The sequence below is a fragment of the Rousettus aegyptiacus genome, unplaced genomic scaffold (genome assembly GCF_014176215.1).
Source record: "Rousettus aegyptiacus isolate mRouAeg1 unplaced genomic scaffold, mRouAeg1.p scaffold_m13_p_13, whole genome shotgun sequence".
Lineage (NCBI taxonomy): Eukaryota > Metazoa > Chordata > Mammalia > Chiroptera > Pteropodidae > Rousettus > Rousettus aegyptiacus.
The window spans coordinates 9,723,152-9,744,889 of record NW_023416288.1 but is presented as its reverse complement, the minus strand read 5'-3'; the positions used below and the strand labels follow the sequence as shown (position 1 = coordinate 9,744,889).

General features: G+C 32.4%; 1 protein-coding gene across 4 annotated transcripts in view; it reads left to right on the top strand.

Annotated features, from left to right (window-relative positions):
* The window catches only part of PCLO (piccolo presynaptic cytomatrix protein), a 353,044-nt gene that overhangs the window by 53,575 nt on the left and 277,731 nt on the right, over positions 1-21,738 (top strand). The window lies entirely within an intron of this gene.

The window sequence follows — 21,738 nt, the reverse complement described above, 5'->3', positions numbered from 1 at the left end:
TGTGATTCTCAAAACTTTGATATCTTGGGCTTCTCAGAAAGATTCTCCTTCACATTGCTATTGCTTGCTAATGATAATTCTGTCATAATTTTTAAGACCAATTATTTTAAAAATATTTTCAAATTAGGTACTATTTCAAATACTAAAACAATAACATAATAAACACTCCATCTAAACTTGTCAAATCTTAATATATACCCTTATTTGCTTTAGGTATCTATCATTATGGGTCCAGGCAAAGCACCCTATGTATTCCTCTTTAATTGATTGATTGATTGGTGACATTGGTTAACAAAATCCATTAAGTTTCAGGTGTACAATTTAATAGTAAGGCATATATATATATATTGCATTGTGCGTTTCCTTCCCATAATAAGAATTTTTTCTGTCATCGCGTATTTGACCCCTTGACCCCATCTACCTTCCTCCTTCCCCTTCTTCCCCCTCCCCCTACCCTCTGGTAACCACTAGTCTATTGTCCATATCCATGAATCTTTGTTTGTTTGTCCTATTCATTTGCTGCTTTTAGGTTCATATCTCATATATAAGTGATATCATCTGGTTTTCAACTTTTTCTGTCTGGCTTATTTCACTTAGTGTGATTATCTTGAGGTCCACCCATATTGTTGCAAATGGCAGTATTTCATCTCTTCTTATGGTTGGGAAATATTCATCTTTATTACATTGCCTTCCCTTCTCAGAAAAAAAAAATACCATCCTAAATTTGCTGTTTTTCACCCTTCAGAGGGCTTTATGTTTTTAATCATACATGTATACATTCATAAGCAATATAAAATATTGTTTTGAACTTAAATTCATGACGATTCATGTATCTCTAGCTTATTCATCTTAGTTGTTGTATAGGCTGACTTACTGTACAATGTTTTATGAATGTACCATGTGATTTATACATTCTTTTGGTGATGAACATTTAATTTTTTTCCAAATCTAATTTACCCTTAACTTCTATCTTTCCTCATTGGTATATTTTCCTCTCCCCCAAATTTTAGTGAATCCTCTTTTAAGAAGTTATCTTTGTGATGATAACCTAACATTACAAACATAAAACTATCTTTTAAATTTCATTTTATTAGTGTAATATTATTAAAATAGATTGGAATAGGTTATAATTAGTGCAATTCTCAAAAATCAGTAATTGCTCTTTAATGATGGTTTAAAAATATAGCCAGATGTTAATAGGCTTAGAAAGATCCTGTTGGTATGTTTTTTCTCAGGTTAGCCAATCAATATTCCTAATTATCACTTTTTAAAAATTTCTATATAAACAGGCTTCGGATTCCTTAGAAAGGTTGATTTTAATAGACATTCAACTTATGAATGCCATATGATTATATTTATATGCCTTTAACATGCTCAACTAAGAAAATAAAACATGCCTTTTTGGTATACAGATTAATAAATGTCTCAGGTTTGTTGAAATGATAGATTTTATCTTTTCTACAAGAAACACTACATTTATCACTTAGATGAATTATACAAGGTACTATACAATGTACAATCAGAAGTAAGTTATTATTCACTCAGCATGATTAGAAAAATCATAATGAACTATGTTGAGAGTTTATTTACAAGACACATAACAATTTATTAACTCTAAAAAAACTTTTCTCTTCAGTTCTTAAAGTACCGAATAGAGTTCTTTGAATTGTTTCAGGTCTCTTTGTTTGCTTGATTAAAATCATGTTGTTCTTTTGGCTCTGAGTCACAAACATAAAGGCGAGATTATTTTTCAGGAAAAAAGTGTGAGCTTATCTGAGTTTAAGCTTTTATCAGTAAAACGCTTAGATGTCTACTAAGAAATGTTAGACTTTGGGATAGCTCTAGGGACACAAATTTGGAATTTTTTGGAGTGTGAGGTAGGAATGCCTCGTGATTGGCAAAGTTAATTTTAGAAGATTTATTCTTGGAAGCAACAGATTTCAGTCATTGCCATATTGAAATGTCACAGTTTCTTATGCCAAAAGTGAAACAAATGCCATTCAAATTCTCCTTTATTTCCACATACGTTAGGTAACTAACATCTACCAACAATGTGCTGATTAATAGACTTTGTCTATGTTGATAATTTTTTTTTTAATTTAAAGTTGTATACAAATATGCTTTCTCTGCCTTGTTTTTCAAAAAATGCTCAAGGAAAGAGGTATTCAGTTTAACATTACATAACATTCATGAACAATTTATCATTTTATGGGGATTAACTAACATCACTAGAATTTCTTAATGAGGAGAGTAATCATCAAGTAATAAGCCGTTAATTTGAGGAAAGATTTGTTAGTGGATAACATTTATATCAAACGAGTTAAACCAAAGAGAGCTAAGCTGAAAAATAAGATTTTTTTTTATATTTATGAAAGCAAAACTAATTTTAGAGATAAAATATTCTGAGCTTTAAAAGCAATAAAGCTATATAGTTTTTAATAAGAAATATATTCAATACATATTGATTGTGTGCTTACTTTATGACTTACTTTAGGGGACATGATTAAATTATCATTATGATGTAAGGTGAATGTTGCCATTTCTTTTTTTCTTTTCTTTTTTTTTCATATTTATCCTATTTGAAAGGATCCTGCCTTCATGTAAATAGAGTGGAGCAGTGGGCTCCCATTAAACAGAGGGAAGGGCACATTCATTATCCTACAGATATTTGGGACAATCAAGGAAGACCCTCATTTGTGCCACCCCATTTCCTACATTTTCAGCTGAAAGTGTGGACTGTTTTCTGAAACAATTCCTGATCTTTCAGCTGAAACCAGCTCAGTCCTCTTTCCATATTCTGGCAAATGTAAATGTGTAGCCTTGCTTCATTCTTGCCAATCTATTGCTCTGTGTGTGTGTGTGTGTGTGTGTGTGTGTACGCTCACGTGCGCCCGCATGTTTAAGAAAAAAACTCTCACATAATTCAAGACAAAAAAGCATAAACTATTAATTCTAGGTGAGTGGCTTTTTATTTCACTTGGCAGGTAAAAGATTATTAAATTAACTTCCTTAATATTGTACCTAAAATGCAATTGAGTGTTGCCATTTTGATTCTACAGTTGAAATAGCTAAATGTCAGAGATTTTAATTAATTTGCTTGATATCACAAAGTAGTAGCAGTGGAATTCAAACCCAGATCTTTCTACTTCCAAGATTTCTATTTTTATTTCTCTAAAGTAGTGCTCTATTTGTGAGTGTCTGTGGGGTGGGGGGAGGGCAGGCGTGGCTGGGCGGAGAGGGGAAAATTTATATAAAAGGCAGGAAACTGGCCATTCAAATAAAATGCAGCACTTTATTCTGAGCTATGTCATTCATGTAGTTTGTATTGAGTAGGTGGGCGAATGGAATTTGGAATATTAATGCATTTTTGTACAAAAAAATTGCAATTTTTTCAATCAGGAAAGAGAGTAACCACCATTATCATCCTTTTCAACTCCCTTCATCATACTGCTATCAGAATAAAAGCTTTGCTAGTAAATGTTCAGTGGCTTTTCCCTTTGTTTATAGAATAGATTTGAAACCTATTAGCCCAATATTTTAAATCTATTAAATTTTATTTAATTTATATGCTTACCATTTTTATAAGCTATTCAGCTTATCAAATACACTACTTCAGTCTTCCAGATGTATTTCAATTGGCCTTCAAATATGTCTTGTGTTTTCTTCTAAGGCCTGTTCACAGTCCTCTTGATATAATAAATCCCTTCCCTTCTATCCAAATTCTATTTATCCTTCAAGACCCAGTTTGAATACTTTTGTTGTGAAACAGTTGCTGACTAGCTCAGCTCATCATTGCGTTTTTGTGTGTACTGGTTTCCTGTAATTCTTGTCACTCGAGAGACATATTAAAACATCAAGTCAGCATCAAAGGAAGATCATGTATTTATTGGAACTTGAGTGAGTGTTTTCTCTTGAGTATAACAAAGGACTTGGTCAGGGAAGGTAGCTCTTCTCAGCAGGAAAATGCAGAAAGATGCTCACAGAGGGAAGAATGTAAGACATGCAGATGCTTTTATGATTGTTTGCTAAGGCATCCAATAGGAGTGATTGTTAGGGACTGTTACCAATACAAGTATTATTATTATTGAGTTATTTATTTCCTTTATATATCTTATCCAAAATTCTAATATTCAGATGTGTTATACAGATATATAAAGTTTAAGATTCACTGTTATGACATAGAGTTGTCACTTTGTGCTCTAAACTCTGAAGGCAAGAATTTGGTTTCTCTCAGTGACCAACACAGCTTTATGTGGATGCTTAATTAATTTCTATTTTATTTACTTGATTATTAACAGTACACTAATATATATGGTTGTATGTGTGCATCCGAAAAACAAAGGGTACCTTCTATGCTCACTCTACAATGTTTACCATAAAAGAGTGTTATTCCCCAAATTATACATTGATATACAAGTAAATTATTTTCTGGGATGGATATTAATGATCTTTATTCTGATTATCTTAATTATTGGGTTAGTAAACAAGAGAAATTTTGCTTCTCTAAGCACTCCGGCTCATGGCATGTCAATAAAAATTAGATAATGTTTTTGATGTCTCTATGAGGTACATTTAGGGACATTCCCTTAGCTGAAAAACCTAACCTGTCTGACTTGTATTTACTTACACAAATACTCTCATTCATTTTACTAATAACAATGTGGAGATAGGAGGCAATTTAGAGTTCTTTTTATCATTTATTTTATCTTTTTCATACTATGATTTTTTGTCAACAAATAATATTAATGCACTGTATTGATTATAAATACTGAGATTGGGGGAAAAATATTCACAAAGACTTCGAGATAATTTTCATTTGTTAGACAAAGAAGAGTCTTTCTGTGTCTTATAGAGTGTAGCATGTCTAGCAAAGATGTTCAACATTTTCTATTATGCTGTACAGTTGGCAAAAGATGATGATGCTCTTGGACTTTTGTTGTTTACTGAAGTCTAAGCATATTTTGTTTGTCTTTACAAGGACAGACTGCTCTGTTTCATAGTTTTCTAAAACAGTTTAAGGGAGTTGAATTTCAAAAAAGTGAAATGTGTTATTTAGACCTGAGTAGATTTAGCAGTGTATATTCTAGATCACAGTTTGTGAAGCATGATAGTGAAAAACCTCATATGCCAGAAATGACCAGTCCTTTTCATTTACTTTTTAAGGTTTATTTACTTTTATTTACTTTGTTGGTTTATTTTATTACCACTGAAATAGTGACAGAGTAAGTCAAATGAGGACGTTGAATTTTATTGACAGTTTTGTCTTTTCTCCCATCATAGTGATATGTAATTATAGCTAACACACATAGTAGGTATACTCTTTACCAGGCACTGATCTCTAAGCTTTTCACAAATATTAAATCTTTAATTCTTACATAACCCTTTGAAGTGCACAGTGTCATTATTCCCCTTTTAAAGATGAGAAATCTGAGCTAGGATGCTGTTAATTAACTTGTACATGTCACTCAACTAGTTATTGTGAGAGCCAGCATTCAGATCCAACCTCTCTGCTATACTAACTCAGCCACTAAATTTTTGCGGTGCAGAAAGTGAATGTAAAATGTAGGTTTTGAATTGCATTAATTTAATCATTAGCACAAATGGAGATACTAACTATGTCTAGCAAACATTCCAGAAGTAGGGTTGTGTGGGAGTCATGCTTGTCATCATATAGGAACACACTAAAACTTATCAAGTGTGAATACAGTTTTTGCACATGTTAATAATATGTAGAGTCTGAGAGAATAGAGCTAAGAAGTTTAATTTAAGATGACTTCAGTACCATTCCTTAAAAAAAATATTGATTTGTGATGGAAGTGATATACAGCCCCTGAATTTAATTAATGGATATTCATTGTTTATGGAGAGTAAAATTTATTTATTTGTGAGCTTTATTTGCAGACTTTATAACCAGAATTTAATAGACATTTACAAACAGTTTATTCAATAATAAAAGAATCTACATTTTTTTGTCAAGTGAAAAGTAAACATGTTCTAAGACATACTGTACCATAGGTTATAAAACAAACCTCAACAAATTTAGAAGAATTTAAAGTATATACAGTGTATTCTCCACTACATGGAAACAAACTAGAAAAATATACAAACACCTAAACAATATACATCCAAATAATCTATGGGTTAAAGTGGAAGCTTCAAAGGAAATAAATATACATTGAACTGTATGATTATTAAAATATAACATATCAATATTCATGGAACTCAACTAAAGGAGCGCTGAAGAAAATGTATAGCACTAAATGCATACATTAGAAAAGAAGAAAAATTTCAGATTAATAATCTAAACTCCCACCCTGAGAATCTATAAAAATAGAACAAAATAAATCCAAAACAAAAAGAAGAAATAATAAAGCACACAAATCCTTCAGTGGGTAAATGGCTAAACAAACCATGGTACATCCACAGCATGGTGGAATACTCAGAAAACCACAACAATAAAAACAAAATACTGATACACACAATGACCTGAATGAATCTTGAAGAATTATGCTGGGTGATAAGCAGCCTCCTAAAGTATGTATATATGGTTTGAATACATTCATATGACATTCTTGAAATGACAAATTATAGAAATGGTAAACAAATTCACGTTTGATTTGCATTTGTATCAGAGTTTCCAGAACATTAGTCTGAGAATATGATCTGGGTTTAGTTTTGATTCTACCTGTATTTTTGGGAATTAATTTTTTGGGCTGGTTCCAGGCTAAGTGGTAAAGTAGATAAATCATATGCGTGATTCTATCCTACCTCCATTTTTCTAGGCTTCTCCTTGTCCTCATTCCTGTTGACTATGATCCCCATCCATCCCCATGAGTCTTTGGACTCAAGTGGTTGCCAACTCTGAGCCAAATGTGAGTTAGGGATAATGACTTAAGATGTTTTATTTTCCAGTGGGTTCAAGTTTAGTAGAGAATCACTCAAGACTGAAAGGCTATCAGGACTCTAATGGCAGATAGTGAAGAGGATGTTGTGCTCAGGAGGCCCCCGCGGTGACTCACAAACCATGTTTTATGGGCAGCTGTCATAAAGTTATTCTAGACTCTGCTTTCCTCATAATGCATCAGAGTTTTCTAAGTTAGAATTCTTAAAATGAATGCATTGCTTTCTTCTATCCAAATGTAATTTCCAATAGTCATTAAATTCAGGTGGGGAGCAAGGTACATTTTTAATGAACAAGTTTGAGGTAAAAGAAATTTGGTAGTGACATTTGCATATTACTTACCTTCAGGTGATAATTCCAGTGAATTTTGGTTGTGGCATGTAGAAACTTCCATCAATAAGCAGGCTTTTTGAAGCTGTTTTCTTTACTGATCTAAAGGCCCATGTTTTAATATGACATGTGACCAAAACCTTTATGGTAAAATGTATTTTAAGGACTTGGTAATTCATTGAATGGTCTTCTTATTTCTTGAAACATATATTTTTTTCTTTCAAGTTCCGACCTTGTTTTTCAAAAATGCAAAATCAATTCAATATTTGTTACGAGCAAACTCATATGCGCAAAATCTATATCAGTAATTGGGGGAAAAAATGAGGAGAGGAAATTTTGTAGCAATTCCTTCCCAAGGCTATTTAGCAGGACTCATAGAAATTGGCAGCTGATTAGAGGTTTTTAGCTCTTGCAATCACTTCAGTCCTTACTTGTGAGATTACACCATTCTTAGTCAGTAATTCTTAAAATCAGAGTTTATTCCTCTTAAGCCCTTATAGAAGTGGCAAAGTACTAGGGGAAAAAATCTATTTTCTTCAACTGACAACCGAGAATGTGATTCTATTTTTTATAGCTATTTTTGTCTCATCAGTCCTTTAATATACTTTGAGATGAGTGTTGTTTTCCATTCTAATATCAAGTTAGTGAGTTATTTTCTAGCTGTCAGATGTTGATTGGCATTTTTTTAAAAAATAAATTTTTTTTTGCCTTCATTCCACAGATCGTTTTTTAGTAATGAGGATTACATGTGTATGCACATATACTTGAACTATTTTCAGAGAGGCAAGGTTCTCCATTTTTTAAATTAACTATTTTCTAGGAAGCTAAAAAGGGGTTGTTTGGATCAGTATTCTTCATTATTTGTTAAAACATCATTTAGGCAAGGGACTTACATTATATACAGATTTTTTAATTGGTACAAAAAAGTACTTAGTACATACATGTATTCCTCAGAAACTAGAATCTAACTTTCTGTGACCCCACTAATACCCCTGGTGAGAGAAGGGCGACATTTAATAGGGTATAATACTTTGCATTTAAGACAGGGATAAGAAAACTATATTTATTTGAAAAAATTTTTCACTGAAAATATAACTTGGTATTCCTGTTCCACGTTTATCAAAAAATATATTTTAAAAATAGTTTGCAGAATATTTTAGCCTTAAAAATGGAAATTATAGTCAATTTGTTGGTTCTCTTGGTTCCTCTGGAAACCCACGTCTTCCCTTTGTACTCATCACAGGGCTTCGTATATTACTGAATTATGAGATTTTAGATATGGAAAAAATATCTTAATGAGACACAAGTTCATTTAATACTGAGTAAGCTGAGATTCACAGAGTTTAAATGTCATACTCACTTCACACAGATCATCTAGAACTCCTGATTAGAAGCAGATGATATTTTCTGTAAATGCAGAATGTTTATTATTGGTTGAAAACTTTTTAGAATGAAGTCATGCTAGTAGCTTCTGAATTGATAAATTAAGTGTGGACAATGTTGTTTTTTTTTTGAAGGGACAAATAAATGTCACCTTTCACTTACTTTTCTGCTTCCTGGATTTCTATCTATATAAATTTTGAAAAATTTGTCTTCAGCACATGTCAGCCAATAAATTACATTATTATATATAGATAGCATCTGTGGCATTATGTATTAAAATTAGAATTTGTAACTTCTACTTGCATTCTACATTATTTTGGGTAAGTTAATTTCAAATTTTACATGAACACAGACTGCTGGATATTAATATGCTGAAAGAATTACTAAATTTAGAGTGAAGTCTCCTTACTCTATAATCTTGACAAACAGGGTAGGTTATTCAGAAGTTTAGGGTAGATTACTGACATGGCACACCAAGTTTTGCCTTACGGACCACAGGTCATTAGTACTGAGGCTGCCTATTCTGCCTTTCTCCGTGCTCATCTCAGTGGCTATTGTACTGAGTTTTGTAGTGAACCACCTCAAATCATTCTTTTAAGTAAGTGGACAGATATATTAAATATTAAGTAGAAAGTTTGACAAATACTGGGTGTTGAGGTTAGTAAAGACTGTGTGGCAGAAAGTGAGTGGGGAGTATACCTACAATATTGTGTGGTTTGAGGCCTGACCTAAGGGAGCATTTCTGGAGAAGTGAAAGCTGAAATGTGCTTGATGAATTAATAGGTAATTCTCTAAGAAGAAGGGAGAGACCACTGTTTCACTCAGGTGAGACAAAAATACAAAGCTATGGAGGCATGAGGGAGCACAACATGTTCTAGAATATGAAGGTATTTTAGAAAAATTGGAGAAGAATTGTCACACTGTGGAAGTGGAGAGAAAGCCAGTGAGATAGAAAAGTCACTTCAAAATGGCAGAGCTAAATTCAGACAATTTACAAGACTTCAGTACTTCTAAATCTCTCCATCCTAAATATGTAAGTCGAAGTAAAAATAATACTAGTCTTTAAATAAGATATAACACTTATACATATACTGAAACGAGGGGTAGATTCTTTCCAAATTTTGGTTGTAGAACTTTAGACAAATTACTCAAAGCTGAACAAATCGTTTTCTCACACACGCTTGGTCTTCTAGTATGTGATACAAATCTATCAAGGAGGCTTATAAATCATAATATGGATTTGAAATTTTACCCTAATAAACTGGAGTGATATTGAAGGATTTGTCACTAGGAATTTTTATGATCACTTGATTTTTCAAAAGATTATATTGTCAGCATTGTGGAAAATAGTCAAGAGGAGATATTGAGATAAGGTAGAAGAGAGACCTTTTGAGGGAGGTGACATGCTTTCTCTGTGGTAAGTGAGCACTCAGGTAGTGTCGGTGGTGATAGAAATGAGAAAAAGGACCCAAGATGTATTCAGGAGGCAGGAGTGGCAGAATGTACCAATCAATGAAAGCAGAGGGTAGATGTAAGCTGTTTTTAATGTGAGAAAAAAGATGAATTAGTGAGGGACATGTAGAGTGAGTGCTTGTGGAATATATGGGTGGAACTGACCCACTAGCACTTGAATATACTTGTCGGTGGACATAGATCTGGAAACATAAAGAATTAAAACAATAGATAAGACAAGGTTGGGGCTTAAACAGGAAGAGGATTGTTTCTCACAGCTCTTTGTTGGTGTGGCTCCAGGGACCTTAAGAGGAACTTGTGTGAGCAGTTTGTTTACTTTCTTTGCATATCTAGTCCACCAGGCTTCAGATGAACACAGTCCTCTTCATGGCTGGACAGCTCTTAGGTCTTCTCGTCTAGTGATGGAACAGCTTTTTTTTTTTTTTTTTTTTTACCCTCCAGTTTTTCCTTAGCATTTCATCTCCTGAACTCCTGCTGTTGTTGGGATGTACCTGGAAAGTGTCAGGCATGGTTTATGATTAATGAAAAAGAACAAATTGGCATTTTACCACTATACATTGTCAAAACCAAAATTTGAGAATGAAGGAAGAAATGATTCCCTGGTGAGTAATTGGTCTATACTAGAAAAATTTAGAGGCATTTGTTATGTGCATTTAAAAGAAGCTGTTTAATGGAATTGTATTTTGTTTAATGTAAACTGATCCCATAACATTTTCTGATTTATACTTTGCTATGATATTTGGAGTAGGCATTTAGGACAAAATGTTAAATCAATTCAGCAATTTATAATGTAACTTAATAAACACAAAATATCCTAGAATATATGAAAATCTCTTCATAAAGTTGTGATGACCTTAAAATTTTTTTTAAGTCTACTGTAGCCATGAATTATCTTAAGACTATATTAAGCAAGAGTGTTATTCAGGAGTAATATATGATTTGTTAGATATCAATCTTAGGACTCATTTATTTATTAGACATTTATTATATCTCATAAATTTAATAACCTTTAATTTTTTGTATTGTTGGAGCTTCATGATAAAAATTAGAATATTTTTAAAGATATGTTATAAAGAAAAATGGCAAGAATCACCCATTATTAAAACCTATAGATAATTTTTTAATATAAATGATATATATATGTGTGTGCAATTTTTTTCAAGACTACTGAATGTTCCTTAGGTATATAACTTTAACCATTTTTTACTAATTCATTTTTTGAATGTACATAGTTTATTTAACCTCACCTATATATCTAGATACACACACACACACACACACACACCCACATACACATACATATACACATATACATATATATAAAACATTTCTATCTTTGACAAGTTATTACTATCATAAATAAGGTTTTGATGAGCATCCTTAAACATATAATTGTTAAATAAAACTTTATTTTCTAAGGATACATTACTACAAGCAGAATCATTGGATCAAAGTATTTGAAATCTGTCTGTCAATGAATATTGTCAATTTTCTTTTTGACCAAGATGTACCAGGATTAAACAAATTCTGAAATGTGCTTACTAGGCCAGATTAATACAGTATTTATGATTATTGTTTCCCTGAAAAATCATAAGAAAATGGGTTCTTTGCCATTTAAATCAAAAGCAGTCAGTTACTAATGTAAGCCTCTAAGGAAATGTCTTTTTTTTTCCAAAGTCACTTTTCATTGTTGTACCAGTCATTGTCAAAAAGAAGAATATTTTCCCCTTGTGTTTAACATGTAGAGAAATCATCAGTGTCCAGGTAGCAAATGCCAGATTTAGTGTGTCTGGACATCAATTTTACCATTACTATTTGAGATTATATTGTTTTACCGTCCTACATGATTTGTCTATCAAGTCACTTTTGACAGATATATTGATGTCAAAATTTGCTATACTATTAATACAACTTGATTGAAATTCTGTCTGGGCCACAATGCTACCAAAAAATACATAGAATTGTCCACTGATTTATTATTTCCATTATTATATAATGGGAAAAGAACAGGGATTAAAGTGTTTTACGAAAGTGTTCTCCATTTGGTTGAGAAGATAGGCTCTCCTTTAGTCTTTTTATTTTACAAAGACCGAATTCTTCAAATATTAGACTGGAAAAAAAAAAAAAAAACACCTGTTAGTAGGAATTCATCCAACAAGTATTTACCAAATATCAATGCTCTTGTCACTATGAGATCTGAACAAAAATTATTGAAAGGAGGGATATCGAGCTAAATGGTGATACCATTTAGCCCACTTTGAGACACGTAATGGATGTGGGCTGTGGCAGCAGATTGCCCGTTTTTGAAACCTGATGAGTTTTTACTAGTTGTGTAATCTTGGACCACATTCTTTAACTCCAAGTGCCTCAGTATCGTTATCTGTGAAATTAATTTAATAGTAGTTTCTAAATTGGGAGACATAGCAAGTAGTGATCTTAGCACAATGTTTGGCACATAGTAAGCACTGGTTAAATGTTACCTACTACTTAGATCAGAATAAACTAAAAATACAAAACACATATTTTCTTCCATATGCCACTTTTCTTCTAAAATGGCACATGTTTCTGGACCTGTCACAGGACTATAAGGAAAGTAATGTAACAGCTTGGCTTATGCAAAATTGAGCTGGAGAATACATGAACTATACATTTTTGAAACAATTGAGATAAGTATGCAAGGAAGGCAAATTGATCTTCTCTCCTCTTCTTGGGCCAAATTATTTTAATATGATTTTATTTTAAAAGCATAAAGAAATATAATGAATCAAATTCAGAGTATCACCTGCTTTGGTTTCTCAAATCCCATTTTAGTATGCTTTGCAGCCATGTTGTTTTTATAGATAAATAAGTGTTTTCAACCCAAGTGGAATTACAGTTGGAAGTTTAAAACCAATCAAAACCTTATTCTTGATGCTAATAGGGAATGTACTAGCATGTCCAAGAGGAAGATGTGTGTAAATCTCTTAAAATCCCCTTAATTGTTTTAAAGTGTGTGTGTGTGTGTGTGATCTTCTAGAAAACAAGAATAAAAAAATATAATTATAATTCAGTGGGTACATTGAAATTAACAGAAGTAATTCTTGCCTAAGTTAACAGCATAACAGAATTTATGGAACCTCTACTCTTTAAAAAATGCAGATTAGTTCTGGGTAGTTACAGAATCTAACCTTTAATTATTCTTAAATATTAATTAAGTACCAACATTCCTTAATCATAATATAGGTAGAATGAGACATGGTGCTTTAAGTTGGAATTCCTATTCAAAGTAAATGTAATGTAAGGCAGTTGTGAATTTTAATGAATTATTTCATTTGTATTTGAATAACTTCTCCCTATCTACTGCTGCACAGCATCAAAGATTTTGTGTACCCTGAAGCCTTAAAATAGCTATTTCAGAATATTAATTTATAACTGTTCAGGGCTGCTTCTAGGATGCTTTCATACTACCTCCACTTCAAACCCAAAAATTCATAACTATATCCAAAGCAAAACTTATTAAATTCATCCTAGCATCAACTGAAAATTAAGAACATCTTCATAAGTGAATTCCTGTCACTGAAAGACAGTTCAGTATTATGTATTTTCAGGATCTGTAATTCACAGAGATGAATATTAGGAAGAGATCCTCCTCTTCTTACCCCTTCTAACGGCTATTGTCTTTCTCCTTAACTAGGCGCCCTGTCTCCCATACAGAGGATTGTCTCATGTTAACCCTGCCCTACTCCTTTTCACAACTTGTTCTCAGGAAGAATTTTGAAAATTGTGTTCACCTTATTATTATTCTTACTAATGGCTGACAAAACTTAAATTAGCTGCTTCTAAAGAGCTTTTTTTGTTGTTTAAAAGAGAGAGATTTGTATCAAAGAAATATATCACTAATGGAGAATTTAAAAAAAAAATTGATTGAATTGCTAGAAATATCTTTGATGGGGGAATACATTACTGGTACTTTCTTGAAATCATGACATAGAATTTCTTGTCTTCTCTACATGTGGACCGAGAACACATACCTTTTATCATTTTAAACCCTATTTACTAATAGGAAACAGATGAACTAATTTTCCATCTGCTTAAAATGAGGAGATCCAGCTGTTAAAAAGGTGATTATAATTTATCCAGGAAAAATGGAATATTTCCATGTTAACTTGAGAAAAATCAAGGAGCACACAAAAGTTAAGGTTAACAAAGAGCTAGGGAGAACAGATTGTTTAGATTAATTTTGTATATAGAAAACCTCATAATATTTCATTCTTTTTGTTAATGTAAAAAGAAATCTTCAAAAACAGAAAACATTAATATTTCACATCCACACATAATTAACATCTTTGTCGATTTGCTTAATTTCTATACATATTGTTTAGTGACATTGAGATCATATTTAATTTTCTATGTTATGTTGCTTTTAAAACATAGATATCTTCTATGTTAAAACATTTAAGCATATTAGTCGTTATTTAATATTTTATTAATTTTAACAGTTTAAATTATAATAAACATAGTATTGCTTTTTAAATTCCTTCTAACCTAATAAGATAAACATATTTCTAAATAAACTTACGTCACTTTAAACATTTTTAACATTGACTGCATTATTCGTTGAGATTTATTTTGTGTACAGGATGTAAAATGAAGTTCTATAGTGATTTTTTTCCAAATAGTTGATTATATCAGTGTTTTACCTTAAATATCAATTTTCTTCCCCACCAATTTATGAAAATCCTTTATCACATAAAAAAGGCATCAAATTTTTTGACATTGTTTCTAGATGGTTTATTTTGATATTTTGGTGAGTGTGACATTTTATTAGGTAGATCATTCAAATTATGTAGGGAAATATTTTTTTTTAATTAGCCATTATCATTGACATTTTTGAGATAATTATCTTGAAGAAAAAATAAGCATTGCTTTATTTATTAAATGTAGAAAAAATATTAAATCCTCTCTTAATCATATAATTTTTTCTTAGCCTAATAAATAAGTAATAAGCATACAGAGAAACAGCTGCATCTGCTAAAAAAAAAAAAAAATGTATATAAACATAGGCTTGAGAGTTAGTTTCCAAGTGTAAGGCCTCCAGAGACCAATTCTTATTTTATCTTTAAACCAGACCACTTTTAGAAAAATTCAAAAACTGGAAATTGAGGAGAAATGCTGAAAAATGAGTCTGTTTTCTTCTTCATCATCAATGGTTCTATCAGTTATTTCTGCCCCTTGAATAGCAGGAAGGGAAGACGAGAGCTGATTATTCATTACCACTCCTATTTTTATTTCAGTTGACCCAGTTTAAAAATAAGAATAAAAATAATTTCTGGCTTATTTTTATGGGCCATTCTGCAGTTTTATGTTGGTTTTAAGTTAGCACTAGTCAAATGGTTAATAATTTTGATGACTATATTACTTTAGCTTTAATAAGGGGTATTATGTGATTACATTGAAATACAGAAATCAGTTTTTTATCATGTACCCTAATTTTAATGATATCCTACAGTACATGTGACTCCATTAGTAACAGTATATCAACTGATAATATAAAATAATATTTGATGTGTGGTTTGGATTATGTTTGTGTGTTAACTTTGCCTCTGTTATTTGGCTTAGATTTAGAGAAATCTGATGAAAATCTTTCAATAGCCTGCTTTTTCCAAGCATCCCTATGTATGGTTTTAACAATATTTATTGGTTTAAAGTTAGCTAAATTCATAGGATTTTATCTTTTACTTTGCTTGTATTAATTTATAAATACTAGGTTCTACTAAATAGATTCATATTATCAATGCTAGCAACAGATGGAGTGTCTTTTGAATCACAATTATTTGGCCAGATAGGGTGATTTTACATACTACAAGAAAAAGTCTACTTTCATGTCATAAAATAAGGTTCTCCTTTTTTGGGTACATTTTCACAATTTCTGTTTAAAATAGGACAGTAAAGGTTGACTTAATGCTATTTTGGGAATAAATAAGAGTTGGTTCAGCACTACCAACCTAAAATTCTATTTGAGAATAACCCCTTAAAAGTAAAGCTTGAGTGCTTTTTGTATCTAGCAAATCTCTTAGCTAAATGTCATCATTTTTATGTTTTAATAATGTATGTTTTCTGATTATAGGATAGCAATGATAGGTTCAATTTGCATTTATCTGGTTTTATTTGAGAAATTAAAGATTTATTTCTCTAAAGAGCAGTATTAAGAGGCATGTGAGAGACTCAAGAGCTCAAGAGGGCAGGGCAGAGCTTTTTCCTGCACTCTCAAGTGCTAGAAATGGCTCTGCATGGACTGCTTTAAAATGCAATCACTGATCTTGACCTCTGACTACCTTTTCTGGCCTGTCCTCCTTTTCAATCAGTTGTTGAGATAATTTGGATTTCTCTCACTAAGTCTTCTAACCACTTCTATTTTTAGACTATCTGTTTTAATTCTAATATATATTCTTTTAAAAAATATTTATTTATTTTAATTAGTGTCAAGTATACAGTACATTAGTTAGACACCCATATAGTTCATAAAATGATCTTCCCAATTGCTCCCTCCCTCCCCTGTCCCTCAACCTAGCCAGCATATTAATGCTAACTGCATTCCCTATGCTGTGCTCATGACCTATCGTACTTCTTTAACCTTTCACCCTATTCTCCCAGCCCCCGAACCTCCACTCCCCTCTATCCATCACAAATTGTCCACTATATTTGTGAGTATGTTTTTGATTAGTTTGTTCTTTTTATTCCTTAGATTCCACATATAAGTGAAATCATATAGTGTTTATCTTTCTCTTTCTGACTTAAATACCTTCTAGGTCCATCAAAGCAATATCTTTTTCCATTCCCCATCCTTTTAGTCTGTGTATGTCTTTTAATCTGAAGTGAGTCTCTTGCAGGCAGCATGTAGGGGTCTTATTTTCTTATCCATTTATCCACTCTATCTTTGAGTTGGAATACAATTCTTTTCCATTTGAGGTACTTATTAATAGGAATGTAGTTGTTACCATTTTTTATTCCTGTTTTTGATACATGTTTTTTCTCCTTAAAGAAGTCCCTCCAACATTTCCTGTAATACTGGCTTGGTGATGATAAATTCCTTTATCTTATTTTTGTCTGGAAAGCTCTTTATTTGTCCTTCAACTCTAAATGATAGCTTTTCTGGATAAAGCATTCTTGTTTATAGATCCTGGATCTTCATCCTGTTGAATATTGTTTTGCTAAGTCTTTCTATCCTGCATAGTTTCTTTTGACAAACCAGCTGTCAGTCTTATGGGTGTTGCCTTATAGGTAATTATCTGCTTTTATCTTGATGCTTTAAGATTCTCTCTTTGTATTTAACCTTTGGCATTTTAATTATGATGTGTCTTGGTGTGGGCCTCTTTGGATCTCTGGTTTTGGGGACTCTGAGCATCCTGAGGTTTTATGTACATTTCCTTCATCAGGTTAGGGAAGTTTTCTATCATTATTTCTCCAAATAGCTATTCAACGTCTTATTTTCCTTCAGATATGCCAATAAAACAGATATTTCGACCTTTAATAATGTCCCGTAGACTCCTTAAAGTATTTTTATAATCTCGGCATCTTTTTACTTTCCCTTCTGATTGAGGGTCTTGGCTTTCCTATCCTCTAGATAGGTCATTTGATCCTCTTCTTTATTCACTTTGTTTATTCCTTTGTTTATTCCATTTAATTTACTTCTCATCTCAGATAATGTACTCTTCATTTTTGACTGGGTTCCTTTTATAATTTCCATTTCCATTTTTATGTTTTTTAAAATCTTTTTGTTGAAATTCTCTGAATTTATCTATGCTTTCCAAAAGTTCATTGAGCATCTTTATAACCTGTGTTTTGAACTCCATATATGTTAAATTACTTGACTCCATTATTTCTGGATCTCTGATCTGTTCTCACATATGGTTTCTGCTTCTTTATCTTCCCATTTTGGCTGCCTTTTCTTGTCTGTTTCTATGTACTAAGCAAAGCTCCTAAGTCTCCCGGTCGCATTAGTGTGGATTTGTGAAGTAGGTGTCCAGTGGCACAGTCCTTACAGGGATTCAGCTGTAGGCCAAACTTAACCCCAGCCTGTGCCCCTCTGGGGCCACCTGTTAAGATTCAGCAAGCAACCCACAGATGCTTTGCTTATAGTTGCCTCAAAAGGCCATACCAGAAACCAAGGCCAGCTGCCTCCAGTGTGAGTCTAGGCACTGCTCAGCAAATAGCATCTGATTCACTGAGGATACACCTGAAGGTGGCTTGGCTGAGGTTTAGAGTTCAGGGAAGGGGAGTTTCAGAGAATCTTCTGGGCTTAGCAACACCTGTTATCAAGTTTGATGACCTCACTTCAATGGCGGTGCTGTGTCCTTGCATTGGGTCTGGGGAGGGCTCAACAGAGAACAATGGATACCCCCAGCACTCTGTACAGAGTGAGTCTTGGCTTAGACCTCACTCAGACAATATCTCCCTGTAAGTCCCTGGTTCCCCCTGCGTGCAGTCAAATTAACACTGGTGCTTAGAGCAAGCAGGTCCATCACCGCGAAAATCTGCTTGCAGTTGCAGTCCCTTTAAGAGAAGTCTTCTGCTCCCGCAGCCTTCATCCCACTCAGCCACTAGAGACGGGCAGCCCCACGTCCTTGCCCCATCCTTCCTTCTGCCATTGCAGGGTGGTCTTTGGATTTCTCCCTAGTTATATGGCTTATTCATCTAGATCCTAGGCAATTTTTCCTTGCTACTTGCTCCATGTTTCCATCATTACTTTGATTTGTTTGCTGGAGGGATGAACAGAGCACTCTCTCTATCATCTATATCTTTTTTTTTCTTCGTGGTCCTGACATTTATTTTTGGTGGATCTCATGAACTTCTGTTATCATCTCCTTCAGATAAAGCTTCTTTTCAGATGTTTACTTAGTTGACTTTGTGTGAAAAATAATAATCTACTTGTGGGACAGACTAATCCATATGTGAGCAGATTTCATGTAAATTAGAATCTACTCAAATCAAAACAACAGGAAAAACTTCTGGCACTAACAAATAACTGTTTTTCATCTGATGAAACTTTGCCTTGACTAGATTGTCTTTATTGCTGAAAAAAATGTATCTATTCCTTAAGCATGTTTATCTATAGTTAGAATGATCAATTGTTTTCATTCTTAAAATCGCATTAAGTGAGAAAGCTGGTTTCAACCTCCATACTTTTTTTTTTTTTTTTTTTTTTATGGTGAAACCACTTAAAAAGCCCAACAGCAACAGCAGGAGTCAGGGATGAAGCCAGGGAAAGATGTGGTGGATTTGAAGAGGAAGAGTCAGGAAGCATTTGTGAATTTATGCTGGCCCCTTTAAAATTGCATCCTATTATTAACGACTGAGATCTAGCATTTCTCCTTTTCCTTTGACCTCTTTCAGTCACCCAAACTGGAAAAGAAAAATGGTATCAATGGAGTAGCAGAGCCCGAGAGAAGTGGCAACAATTATTAAGACAGATGGACCCTTTAATATAAGTATAAATGCCACTTTGTTATTATAATTTATATACTAGACTCTATAAAAATGGCCTCCTATATGCAGAATATAATGTTTTTGTCTAAAAGAAAGAATCTTAGGCATTTTGAAACCCTTAACATTTGAACACACATAGATACACATAACAATGCACTTTTAATTTTAAAATTGTACTTTTAAATTGTTTCAAGGAGGATATCATGTTCTAGTTAGAGAATCAGTGCACAAAAATATTTTGAGAGTAACCATATTAAAATTATATTGTTTCACCTATATACCTTATTTATCTAGAGTAGACACTGATTTGAGAGCTGATTATTAGATAGCTCTTTTACATAAGAAGTTCACATGTTCTCCAGATAATTATTCATTGATGAATAGAGGATGAGAAATATTAGAGGGTTTTGATTTTTTAAAAAATATTTTTGTCTGTTTTTATTTTTTTTTTCTGGCCAGAGGGGCATAACATTGAATAGAAAACAAATATTTTACATGGAAATTTTAAGAAGTGAATTTCTCAACCATTTAACTTTTGGAAGATTACTTGGATGTATCAGCTGTATAGCAGGAATGAACTATGAGAATAATGATCTTTAGATATTTTAATATGAACTTGCATAGGAGACTTATGAAAATTATTAGTTTTATAAAAGTCTGGGAAACTAGTTTAGGAGGGACACTAAGGTAATGAAGTCTTAGGCATTAGCGACCAAACATAACTAGACATCAATTTGAAATTAGGTCATATAAATATTTTAATGTTTATAGAGAAAATTATGATTATGATACATGCAAAATTATCTGAGCATGAAATAAGTTTGTCTATTAAAAATTTTTAACCAGTTTTTCTTACACAAACATGGTGCCCTTTATTCCCAGCTCTTATCTCCATAAAAGACATATCAAAGAAAATCACTAGAATATATTTTATACAGTTTATTTAGAGGACATAAATAGGCTTTTTGTGTTAATATTTATAATTATTAAAATTTTACCAATTATATCCAATCAAAAGTTTACACACACGTACATCGCATTCTAGTACTATCTTTTAATATGCCATATTAATTTTATATCAAATTTTATATTTATAAATTTATATAAAATAAAATATAGCAACTTACTATTTCAACATATTGGATTTAAAAATGCATTAAAATCTAGTGATTATTTCAAAGCAATATACTACTCAAATCTTATCACTCCTTAGTTTAATTTAATTTATTTTTGACAGAAACAACATTTGTCATGTATTAGAATCCACAAATTTTTGAAATTATTTTTTGCAGTCATTTTATACTTTTTAAATGTGTAGAATGTCCTTTAGAGCTCAGTCCTCTTTGAGTAAAAGCCTAAAACAAAAGGCCAGCTTGACTAGGTGGGGATCTTTAGAATTGAATCAAGTCCTAGTGTCTTCAAGGCACTCAGAAATGGACCAACCACATTGTATCCTGATTGGCTCCTATCCCAAATCTGTTGAGTTATAGACTGACACAGGACAAAAAAGTTCACCATTAAAACTTTGGCCTGTATTCCAGAAAAGCTCTTAATATTACTTAGCACTTACACCTGGTGATATCTTCCAAAATTTTTGCATGTCCCTTTGTCGTACATTTAGTTTTAATGGAAAGATGAATGGTATATTGATTTTTTAAAAATAATCTATTTTCCAAGTAAATATATTTTGTTAAATATGTATGATTTTTGTAAAGGCCTTTAATGGGCTCAAAACCCAAGTTGGTGATAGGATCGATAAGCAGTTTTAGATGCAATCTATTCAACTGTTTGTGGGATTGATTTTATCTTTTCACTAGGAAGACCTTAAATTTTTGTCTTTCCTTTATATTCTTTAGGTAATATTCTGTGATCACTACCTTATCAAAATAAATAATTAGATATTTGGTTATAGTTAAGGCTGTAAAGCGTGAAAGAATTAAACTGTATTAGTGGTGCATGTCCCCTGTCATTTTTTTGTGAACACACAGATGGTGAATGCCAAATTGTGAAGAAGTATATGTTTCAGACAATTTTTAGGTCAATCAAAAACATTCTCTTTCCCCAACTAGATGTTTTCTTTAGTTTTTGAAGCATCACCCTTTATTAGTAGTTTTATGATTTTCAAATATCTAGTGACGGTTCATCTGATTTCACCAACTGACCTAAACTACTAAGCACTTAAATAA